The sequence below is a fragment of the Ursus maritimus genome, unplaced genomic scaffold (assembly GCF_017311325.1).
Source record: "Ursus maritimus isolate PB19 unplaced genomic scaffold, ASM1731132v1 scaffold_23, whole genome shotgun sequence".
Classification (NCBI taxonomy): Eukaryota; Metazoa; Chordata; class Mammalia; order Carnivora; family Ursidae; genus Ursus; species Ursus maritimus.
The window spans coordinates 1,764,702-1,777,212 of record NW_024424786.1 but is presented as its reverse complement, the minus strand read 5'-3'; the positions used below and the strand labels follow the sequence as shown (position 1 = coordinate 1,777,212).

At 45.6% G+C, this 12,511-nt stretch overlaps 1 protein-coding gene across 4 annotated transcripts in view; it reads right to left on the bottom strand.

Moving 5' to 3' along the window:
* Positions 1 to 12,511, bottom strand: part of PARVA (parvin alpha) — a 169,776-nt gene that overhangs the window by 71,330 nt on the left and 85,935 nt on the right. The gene's annotated exons all lie outside the window — the stretch shown is intronic.

The window sequence follows — 12,511 nt, the reverse complement described above, 5'->3', positions numbered from 1 at the left end:
GAAGACAGGCAGTCACACTGCAGCCCGCCAACGACGGGGAGGAGCTCCGTAACAAGCGTGTTTGAGACGGACACCAAAACCACTGAGGTTAGCTCATAGCTGTAACTCAGCCGGCAACAGATTCCCTGCCTCTCCTGGCAAAAAGGACCAAGTAGGCCCCTTCGTGTCACCTCTTCCAACTACCACCTCACTCGCCTTCCTCGGGGGAAACAGGGAGGCCTCTGCCTGCTCCCAGACATTCTCTCAGCATAAACACAAGCGAGGTGGGCACTCACATCTTTCTGGGGTCTCTGCCTGTCGCCTCCTGCCTGCCTCTCCTTCCAGGACTTTCTGTCTGGGGCACAGTGGGTGCCCGGTAACGGGATGAATGAGGTCACCAAGTCAAGGCCACATTTACGTTGTAAGCCATGTCCACCCTCGCTGCAAGCCTCCTCCGGCTTCTCTCCTTATTTGGCTTCCCTAAGTATTTTCTGATCATTCTATCTTCTCTTTTCCCTCCACCCCACCCCAGCCGCTGCTCGAGAACGCCTCAGTCTGGCCTCTTTCTGGGCTCTGGTCCTGTCCCTTCAGCTCTCATGAGTAGGAGGCCCTGGGGCCAGGCATCTCCCCACTTAGGCCCATTTCCTCAGCTCAATGTCGAGAGCTCGACTGGATGGATGGCCTGCGAGTCTTTTTTGCAGTTTTCAAATCCTAGAAATCTACAATTACACTTTCCTCAAGGAAAACAAAAAGAGGTCAATGGCCATTAAAGACCTCCAGCCTGCTCCCCCCCCCATGCACCCACCGCCCTCCAAATGAAGCCTCAGTGAAAAACAAATCCCTACCACAAAACCACTGTGTGAAGGGCACTTGCTGAGCACTGACCCTGGATCACCCCCCTCCCCCAATCAGTGACTGAAATCTCCTCACCTCTATTCACTTCCAGTTTGAATAATTACTTTTCACCAATTAAGCACAAAAAGACCATTTTCTCTAAAGGCAGTGGTCACCAAAGGGCTCTCAAAGAGCTAATATGGCAGCAGCGATCAGCCGTAATAAAAGCAATGTCCCATCTTTCTGTTTTATTTATTTTTTTTATGGACTCTGGCCTCCCTGACTGCCAGCATATACTTGCAAGCACTCTTCAGCACAAGGCAGCCACTGACAAAGAGTTCTTTCATATTCGCAAACTCACTGATGTTTGCAGTTGGACTGGGAACGAGATTGCCTAACAAAGGGAGTGAAACACACTCTACCCTAAAGAGACACAACTTGCATTATGAAGCTGGTATTTAGTCCCCTTGCTGTGGGCTCTTGACATTCATACGGGATATCAGCCAGTCATGGTCTTGAATCTGCAAATTCACAGCCACCCACCACTCTCTATAATTCCCCTCATAAAACACAACTGAAAAACAGAAGCCGCACCTTCAAGGCTAAAATGATTCGAATAAGCACAGGATCACGTTTGTTTTCTGGCGAAAAACAAATGGACTCCTGTAGTTTCGTGAGACTCCTACAATTTCTTCCAATGTTCCTCCTAAGACTGGCAGTTTGCTTTCTTTTCCAGGCTGTTTCTCACAAAGAAGCAAGATTTCCGCTGCTGGACAAGCAGTAGCGTGCAAGCACCCGGCAGCGGAAGTCAAGTCACGCTTAAATGGGGGCGCAAGGCTGGGTGGACTGGCCGGTGAAGACGCGTGCTCCTGCCCAGGACCTTCTCTACCCACATTCCCCGCCACCCCGGACCGGCACTGTCAGTACAGTAGCTACCAGCCACACATGGCTATTCGTGTTTAAGTGAATTAAACATTTGGCTTCTTAGCTGTACCAATCACATTGCAAGCGCTCAGTGGCTCACACGTGGCTACCATGCTGGACACCACAGATGTAATGATGTCCCTCATTACAGGGAATCCAATTGGATGGTGGTGTCCTAGTTGACCCCCTATACCCAAATGCTGATGATGTCCACACTGAAATCTCCAGACGAGGCCTGACCCCAAATTCCAGGCGTATCCGATGATGTCTCCTCTTTTGTCTACTAATAAAGATCTCAAATGTATACATCCGAACGTGCCCAACCACAAATGACAACACCCTCACCCCCACCACAACAACACTCACACAAGACTGTCATTCCCCTGTTCTTCTTGTCTTCTCCTTCCTCGTGTTTTACATCTAATACATTGGCAAGTTTTGTGGGCCCCACCCCTAAACCAGGATCCACGGCCAACCACATCTCACCATCTCTACCACCCCATTCTAGTTCAGGCCACCATCATCTTTCACCTGGACAACAGAACCACCTTCTAACTGGTCCACTGCTTTCTGATGCATCTTCCCCGCCCCGTCTACTTCCCACAGCACAGTCGGAATGATCTATAGGGATGTAAATGGCATCATACATTCTTCTGCTTGAAGCCCTCCTATGGCTTCCCATCACACTCAGAATAAAGCCCCAACTCTTTACTAACACCAGCAAGGCCCTCTGATTAGCCTCTTGCTCCCTCTCATGTTTTATTTTCTTCAGAGCACTCATCACAACCCGAAATAATAATTATTCATATGTCTGTTGTTTCCCCCTGACCAGAAAATAAATTGTGGGAAGGCTGGCACTTTTTCTCTTTTGTTCACTATTAGATCCCCAGAGAGGAGCCAGAGTGCCTACATTCAAATCCATCATCTACCAGCTCCGTGACCTTGGGCAAGTTCATTAACTTCTTACATCTCAGTTTCCCCATCTGCAGAATGGGAGTGATAATATTACCTATCTCCTAGGGTGTTGAGAAGGTTAAATGAGTTAATATATGTTAAGCCCTTAAATTAGGGCCTCATACTTGGTAAAAATTGTGTAAATACATTACATGGGGGCACTGGAGTGGCTCAGCCAGTTGAGCTTCTGAATCACGATTTTGGCTCAGGTCATGATCTCAGGGTCACGAGATGGAGCCTCCCCACCCCTGGAGGCTCTGCGCTCAGTGGGGAGTCTGCTTCTCTCTCACTCCCTCTGCCCCTCCCCCCTCTCACATGCACGCACTGCGCTCTAAAATAAATAAATCTTTTAAAAAATTTAAAAAAAAAAAACCCTGTTGAGTAAATGAATAACCCAAACTGTTAAGACCACCGTTTGACAGCATGGGTTATAAATTAAGCCAGAATTTCCCAGAGCAGTGTAGAGGATACAAAGAAGGATTCTAGCTTGTTCTCAGAGAAAAAAAAATTATATTTTGGCCTGACCCTGTGTGCACATGTGTGTGCATATGTGTGTGCTTATATTTTGTAAGGAGAGAAAAGCCGCATCTGTTCCAAGACTGTTGCATGGCCTGAGCCAATTTGTGAATATAGAGATATTTACACCTCCAAAATGGGGCTAGAAATACAATACTTGCAGCAAGGACTCCTAAAGGTGGGTCTGAACAGGATCTTTTTTATGTGTACATCATTGTTAAAATGTTTTCAGATGAAAAATCCCCAGTCAGAAACACTCCCCTCTGCCCAGCCTCTTTAATTCACTCCCAGAGACATAACAAACCCTAGAAGAAAGGCTGAGATATGTTTGCAATTGGAAATGTTTTTTTGCAGGAAATGATTTGGTACAGGAACATCATTCCCATCCCATTAACTGCTGACTCTGGGCCAACTGTTTGTAAAAGTGAATGTGCAAACTGCCCGCCTCAGGCCCGGCCCCCGCCCCATGGGGCCGCATTAGTGGCCACTTGCCCAAAACAGCCCGCCTGCTCTGGAGGCTTCATTCCTATTAAACCCAAGCAGGACGCAGCAGAAGCCCCTCGCCAATCCCTGTACTCTGAAAGAGAAAAGAGCTGCAATTGAATTTTCTCGGCACAGAATAGGACTATGATGTTTATCCCTGGGACCTCCTCTAACAATCTAAAACTAGGGCTGAATGTGCAGCCCTCAGTGTCTCGCAGTGCCATTAGTCATAACTTAATAAACAGATTAAATACCCAGCTGAAGGTCGAGCTCGGGAAAGCAGGGTGATTGCCTCAACTCCTGCCTGAAGTGCTCGCCATCAGAGAGGGGGCTTCGGCTTTTCCGGGAACGCAGGCTGACTCTGGGTCCAGCGGTGCAGCAGCAGAAGGATGGGCTCTGGAGTTTAAAAGAGCTGGATTTGAATCCTACTTCTATTTTTATCAGCAGTGGGACCTGACATAAGCAATTTAACGTCCCCAAAATTCAGCATAAAACAATTCTCTATAAGACAACGTTGTAGCTGACACTGCTGGTTTCCTCGCTAATATTTATTTTACTCTTTTTTCCCTGCTGAGAGAACCCTCATTTTGTTCCAGGGTACACTTCTCCCTCCTAAATTCCAGGGAAGATCCTGATTGGTTTAGGCTAATCACGATAATCTTAATTCCCTTGGTAGTGACTGACTCAAGTGTTGCCATGTGATACAAGTTGTGAGAGAAAATTTCGAGAAGCTTCTAACAATAGTTTTCCTCCATTTTAAAGAGAGGCCAAAAGAAGAGAAGGTATCCTTCTCATCAGGATGCTATGCCTGGATTTGCTGCAGCCATTTTGTAGTCACGAGGTGAGCAAGCCCAAATCCAAAGAAGAAACTAATATGCTACGTTTGGCAGAGAAGAAAGGGGTTCTTGTTGATACCGTTAAGCCACCATCCCTGGAGCCACTCTAGCTTTATGTGTCTTGTTATAAGAGATACAATAAGCTCCCTTATTGTTTAAGCTGTGGAGTTGGCATTTTCTGGGGCTTGGAGCTCAAACTCCCTAATTAATACACAGGACACCAGGATTATAAAGTTGATAGAAGAATAGAGTAGGTCTACAATGAATGGTAATTTTCCTTTCCTTTTTTCCATGAGAAACAGAAGAGCTGCAGGCATCTCTTATACTTCAGAATACATACAGGGATTCAAAGAATACCACAGAGAAAACAACTATGGAGAGAAGAATGGACAGAGGTTTCTCAAATTACAAAAGTGTCCCTTTATGCAAAGCCAGTAATTTCATTCGTTCAACCAGTAAACATGACTAGGCACCTCTCCTGAAGCAGACCTGGTGCCAGCACTGGGAATATAGGCCTGGGAATCTGACAGGGATCTGCCTTAATCTGCTCACGGATGGCGGGAGGGGCAGACATAAACACAACATGCAGGATGCTACGCAGAGGGGTGAGAGCCATGTGACCACAGGGCTGTGGGAGCTCAGGCAGAGCGAGGGTAGCTCTGGATGGAAGACTGGGGAGGATTCCTAGAAAGGGGGAATTGGAGTTGGACTTTGAAAAATAGAACTTTTCATTTGACACAGGTGCCCCACAAAAGGCACATCTTGTGTAAAAAAACATCAAGGCGTGTAAAAACAGGGTAGGTGTTGAGAGTGATGATTATGCCTGAGCACTGGGAATGGGGGGAGGGGGGCACAGAGGGGAAGAGAGGGGAAGGAACAGAGGATCAAATAGGTAGGCGAGGTCCAGAGAGTCAGGGGTCATGAATTCATCTGTTCCCCAGCACTCCCTGGACCATGCTCCCTGTTCTACAGAGAAAACAGCAACCAAACCAAACCAAACCAAACATACCAAGGGAGCACAAGAGAATAGCTGGGATGCTCTTTCTCCTTCAGGGCAAGTGGGCGCCAGTGAGATATTTGGGCTGTTCTAGATCTTTATCAGGAGTCCTGATGATTAATCTCTGGTCCTTCTGAAAGCTACTCAAGCTCCCTTAATTCCTAAATGGATCAAGGGCCCGCATAGACGTTCTTGGCAGCAAGACAACCTGATAACGGTCTGGTCAGCAAGCCCCAACAATTTTTGTCTATGTGAAAAACCAACCTGAAGGAACATCAATCAAAACACTATAGCTAACACCATACGTAATGGTGAGAACCCGGATGCTTTCCCCTAAGACTGGGAGCGAGGCAAAGATGTCTCCTCTCACCATGCCATTCAAAATCATACTAAATTTAGTATGTTTAGTTAGTAGCACAGCACAAGAAAAGGAAATAAAAGGTATAGAAATTGGGAGCAAGGAAGTAAAACTATCTTTGCAGATAACACAGTTATCTATGTAGAAAATCCCAACTAATTGACCAAAACAAACAGAACAAAAAACTCCAAACTCTTAGAACTAGTAAGCAATTATAGCGAGGTTGCAGATACAAGGCAAGTAAATATGCAAAACTGCCCTCCTTTATGCCAGCAATGAATGATTGGAATTTGAAACTAAAATAAAATTACTTACAGTAGCACCAAAAAATGCAATACTTAGGTATAAATCTAACAAAATACGTACAGAATTGATATGCAGAAAATGATAAAACTCTGATATAAGAAATCAAAGAAGATTTAGATAAATGAAGAGAGATTCAGTATTCATGAATTAAAAGACTTGATATTGTTAAGGTGTCAATTCTTCCCAACTTCCTCCATAGACTAAATGCAAACCCGCTGGAAATCACAGCAAGCTACTCTGTGGTTATCAACACACTGAGTCTCAAGTTCACACAGAGGGACAAAAGACCTAGAGTAGCCAACACAACACAGAAGAAAAATGACAAAGTTGGAGGACTGACACTACCAAACTTTAAGACTTACGCTAAAGCTACAGCAGTCAATACAGTGTGGCATTGGCAAAAGAGTGGATGCCCAGGTCACTGGAACAGAACCCAGAACCCAGAAATAGACCCACACAAAGACATGCAATTGATGTTTGACAGGGGAGCAAAGGCAACTCAGTGCAGAATGGATAGAGAACAACTGACAGCTACATGTAAAAAACGAACCTGGACACAAATCATACACTTCCTGCAAAATTTAACTCAAAATGATCACAGGCCTAAGAATAAAATACAATACTATAAAATTCCTAGAAAAAAATATAAGAAAAAACCCATGTGATGCGGGGCTTGGCAGTGACTTTGAACATACAACACGAAGGACAATCCATGAAAGAAAAATTGATAAGCTGGGTTTTATTAAAATTTCTACTCTGCAAAAGAGATTGTTAAAAATGAATGAAAAAACAAGCCATAGACTGAGAGAAAATATTTGCAAAACATATATTGGATAAAAAGCTTATATGCAAAACACCCAAAAAACTTGCAAAATGGAATAAGAAAACAAATGAAGTACAAAATGGGCAGATCTAAACAGACATGTCACCAAAAAGGGGGTACGAATGGCAAAAAAGAACATGACAAGAGGTTCAACATCGTTTGTCATTAGGGAACGACAAAACAATGAGGAGCCACCCCAGTTGTTAGCATGGTTAAAATCCCCAAACCTCGGGAACACCAAAAGCTGACAAGGAGGTGAAGCCGCAGGAACTCCCATTCATTGTGGCGCGGATGCAAAATGACACGGCCATCTTGGAAGACCGTGCGATAGCTTCTTACAAAGCTGTAGTTTTACCGTATAATTCAGCAATCGTGTTCCTAGTATTTACTTGACTCGAAAACACACATTCACACAAAATCCTGCACGTGCATGTTTATAGCAGTTTTATTCATAATTGCCAAAAACTTGAAGCAACCAAGACATACTTCAGTAGGCGAATGGACCCACGGTGGTATGCCCATATGGTGGAATAGTATTTGGTGCTTTTAAAAAATGAGCAATAAAGCCACGGAGAGATGTGGAAGAACTTCAAATATATAATTCCTAAGTCAAAGAGGCTAGTCTGAAAAGGTGACACATGTATGATTCTAATAGATGACGTTCAGAAAAGGTAAAAGTATAGAGACGGTAAAAAGATCCGTGGTTGCCAGCGGTTTGATGGAAGGTTCGAACGGGCAAAGTACTGAACTTTTTTAAGAAGGTGAAACTATTCTGTACGATACTGTAATGGTATATACGTGATTTTATGCATTTATCAAGCCCACAGAATTTTATAGCACTGGGAGTAAACCTCAATGTAAGCAAATTAAAAAAAATCATGTAGGTGGTTGGCGGCTCCAAGGGTGGGATGCAGACTGTGATAATAGACCCTAATAGAATTACAAATGTATGAGACAATCTCACTGGAAGGGGTGAGGGGGATGGTGCTGACCTAATATTGTTGGAAACGAGTGGTGTCTGTGAAACCCAAGTCAAAAGGAACCGCACATGGGCATGGACTCTAGTTGATAAAGTTTCTTCCCACGGGATGCAGGTCAACAGTTCTGATGCTGTGACACACGCACACCGGAAGCAAACAATGACGTAAACGGACGGTGGATGGTAGGAGCCAGGTTTCTCACTGTTGGAGTGGGAGGCTGCAGACAAGCAGGGGAAGGGCCTGGGATAATCTATGTGGTAATGGATTAGAGGCGGAGATATCAGGAAGCACTCATGTTTAGCTTAATATAGATACAGACGATGACGTACGGAAATACTGCGCGGTGGGCGTACGGCTGACCCCGAACAACACAGGTTTGAACCGCATGGCTCCACTCTTATGCACTTTGTTTTTGAGTCGACAGCAAAAGCCACTAGGCGTTTATTTCCAAGTGCTCACTCCAGTCCCCACCAAATCAAAGGCAGCTGGTAAAGAGGTTGCATCTACTGCCCCCTGAATAGCTGAAGAGGCCCCCCAAGCCTGTCAGAAGCCCCTAGGGGCCCTAGACCTGGGCAGGGAGGTCACGCATACGCCACCAGAATGGTCGGGTCCAGCACCCGGGGCCAGCCGGCAGGAGGCTGAGCTGAAGTGGAGTCACATGTCGAGAGGGCAGGGGTGGCACTGTGCTCGGAGCCCCATGCCCGTGGCACCCCTGCACTGAGTCGCTCAAGCTCCAGGGCGGCCCTAGGTTGCCTGCAGGCCTCAGACCCTCTCGGGCTGGGTAGGGACCCCTCTTCTGTAGCAGCACCTCAGCCCCTTGGCCTCCTGGGGGCCGGCGTACTCACAAGTAGCCACGGCTGCCAATGGCCCCAGGCCAGTGGTACCCCTCCAGGCAGACGGAGCGGCTGTACTGCGCCTCTAGGCNGCTGTCACACCCATAGGTGTGCCTGGTGGCTGCCACTGCTGAGCTGAGGCCTCTAGGCTGCAGAACATTACCATCTTGGGGTGCCAGGCCCACCACTGCCTTCCCTGTCCCCGTCCCGGCCCAGCCTGGTGTGCCTGTATGTGGATTTTTTTTCAATAAATATACCTAGAGTACTGCAAATGTATGGTCTCTTCCTTATGGTTTTCTTAATAAAATTTTCTATTCTCTATCTTACTTTACTGTTAAGAATACAGTACATAATACATAGAACAAAAAATACGTGTTAGTTGACTGTTGATGTTACCGTGAAGGCTTCCAGTCAACAACAGGCTATCAGTAATTAAGTTTTGGGGTGGTCAAAAGTCATACGCCGATTTTCTGAATTGTGAGGGGGTCAGTGCCCTTGGCCCCCCGCGTTGTTCAAGGGTCAACTGTGCATACATGGGTTAGTTTCTTATTCTATTAGCCGAGCAGTCCTAAAAGTAATGACACTCCGGTAGCAAGGCACATACCGAGCACCTGATCTTGGTTTCTAGTGATTCTCCAATGATTGGAACCAGGGCTTGTTGGAAAGATGGCTGATGCTAGGACTGGAAAGGGAATCTGCAAGATGAGTCTGGAACCAGAAAGGAAAGAAGCTGGAACAGTCTGAGCAGCAAAATAATAAAGTATTATTGGATTATAACCCAAAGCACAAAATAAATAGCCATGAGTCCATTTGATATAAATGACTGGATTAATTAATAAATGGGGAAAAGGAGAGAAATCTCCTTTGTACAATTCCAAATAATTTACATAGATCCTGTGTCCTCAGAGAAGGGGAGCATGACCCTTTACCCCTTAAACGTGGGCCCTCCTTCCAAAGAGTACAATAGGGAAAGGAAGGAAAGAGTAACTTTACAGTGTAGAAACCTGACAAACACTAGCTAAGTCAGGTGGTCAAGGTCAACATCACGGTCATAACTCATGGCATTTGAGGTGATGTGGAGAAGATAGCATTTACCTCTGTGCTCTTCCTTTCCTTTCCAAACCCATAAGCCCAGGAGAAAAACATCAGACAGATTTCAATAGATGGGCATCCTAAAATATGCTTGACTAGTGCTTCCTCAAAACTGTCAAGGTCATCAAAAACAAGCCTGAGAAACAGTCACAGCCAAGAGGAGCATGAGGAGGCACGATGACTAAATGTAATACGGTGTCCTGGATGGGATCCTAGATCAACAAAGGACATTAGATAAAAACTAAAGAAATCTGAATAAGTTATATACTTTTAGTTAATAATAATATATCAATACTGGTTCGTGAATTTTAAAGGTACCCTACTAATATAAGATGTTAATAAGAGGGGAAACTGGGTGTAGGTTATAGGGGAATTCTTTGTCCTCCCCTTTGCAATTTTTCTGTAAACCTAAAATTACTGTAAAAATAATCTATTACAAAAATCAACCCGAATTTGCTATTTTCCCAACCAAATATAGTGTTCACTGGGGGGAAAGCCATGATTTTATGGGACACATAGGTTTCCTTCATCAGCAAGGAGACAACGGTAATTTATCCAATAGTAGCTGAGCCCTCCAGACGCATCCATGCAGAAGGCCAAGTACAAAGACCACTTCGAAACACTACAAGTGCAAGATGTGCTCATTCCCAAGTGGGAACCGAAGTTTCCAGGAAGAAAGGACATCACTTACGTGTTTGTTTCCAGGGCTGAGATGAAAAGACAAAGCTTCCTCGCAACTTAAGGATGCCTGGGAAGGCCGTTTCTGCTTTCCCACTAGTGCAACCGTCACTGAAAGTACACTGGTCTCCTCAATGATTTTAATGCTCTTCTCTGGAATTGCTCTGGAAACGATGTTTCTCCATGGTCCCTGATGGGGGTTTTCACACCGTGGGCTTTTGTATTAGTTTACCATTGCTGTGGTAACAAATGACAAATCCTGGGTGGCTGGACACAACACAGACTTATCCTTACAGTTCTGGAGGTTTTGTTAAGTCCAACATGGGTCTCTCTGGGCTAAAATCAAGGTGTTGGGAGGGCTGCATTCCTTTCTGGAGGCTCTAGGGGAGAGTCTATTTTCTTGCCTTTTCGAGCTTCCAGAGGCCACCTGCATCCCTTGGCCTGTGGCTCCCTTCCTCCATTTTCAAAGCCAGCAATGGGGGCTGGGAGCCACATCCTTCTCACACTGCATTACTGAGCTGGTCCTTCTGCCTCTCTCTTCCACTTTTAAGTACCGTGTGATTACACCAGGCCCATCTGGACAATATGGGATCCTCTCCCTCTTTTAGGGTTGACGAGCAACCAAAATTCCACCTGCAGCCTTAATTTCCCATTGCCATGTAAGGTCACAGATTCAAGAGATTGGGCTAGGGTCATCTTTGGGGGGACCATTATTCCGCCTACAGCAGCTTTCTTGGTTAAGGGGACAAGATCTGTTCTTAATATTCACCCTTGGGTATGACATATGGGTTCACTTTTCTTCTATGTGAGATTGCCAAAAGAAAATGCAAAATTCCAAACCTTTCCATCCCAGCCCTTAAACTAGAGTTTTATTACTTCTAACTAAAAGGATACTTGTTTCAGCAGCCATAATAGAAAGCATCAGGGAAACATGGGAGCCAGCCCATGGTGGCCTCAGCAGACTGTCAGGGTCTCAACACATTCCCCTCTACTTGACACGATTTAGTCACCAGGGTCTGAAATCCGGCCCTTGGAGCAAAGCCAGAAAAAGGAACTTAGAGGCTGGTGTTGTGATGGGGGCTGACAGGGAGATCTATAGTCTTTACGAGTCTTAGAGTTTCCACCAGAGTCTTTGTTTTGGTCAGTTTTATAGTCTCTGCAGAATTGGAAGGCGGCCAAGCAAATGGCCCCTGGACATTATTCATTGTTCAGCCAAGCACGTGATTCAGCTGCCCTCCAATTACTAGTAAACGGGGAGGGAGATGGATGCACCATTGGCTGGCTTTGGGCAGTCAAAGCAATCTGAACCGAAAAATTGGTGGAGGTCTCGAGTAAGTCATGGGAATTTAAACACCACACAGGTGCAGAGGGTCCCCGGGGAAAAATACATCATTGTTCTTTGTCTTTGCCATGCTATGTCCTGTTATGTCTTTATATTGAGAACCAGAACCATTCCCTTGGTCTTAAAGGAGACCTACTCCTACTTAAGCAGAAGGTGGTATGGATGTGCCAGCCTGGGAGTGATGAACTCTAAGCCATTGTGCACATGTATACTCCTGTGTGCGTCCATACACCTCAGCCCTCACGACAGCCTTGGGGAGACCACAGAACTTGATCTGGCGTATTGCCTAATTACATGGAAAGTATGGGTACAAGGAGCAACCCAGGACAGCTAGGGTGGAAATGGCACTCCTACTAGCTCTTTCCTTCCTGAACATATACGGGCATCTCGAGCCAGGTGCTGGGCTAGGGGCTATGGATACACAGATAAAGAATTACTTCTCTTCTAGGGTCAGTAGGTTCCTAAAGGGAAGTTACCTTCAGGGGTCCGCAGAGCCACGGGAGAAGCATTCAGTAAGTGCTGAGAGGATGCTTTAGTTGGGGGCGGGAGGGGAAAGATACATACCCAAACTGCAAT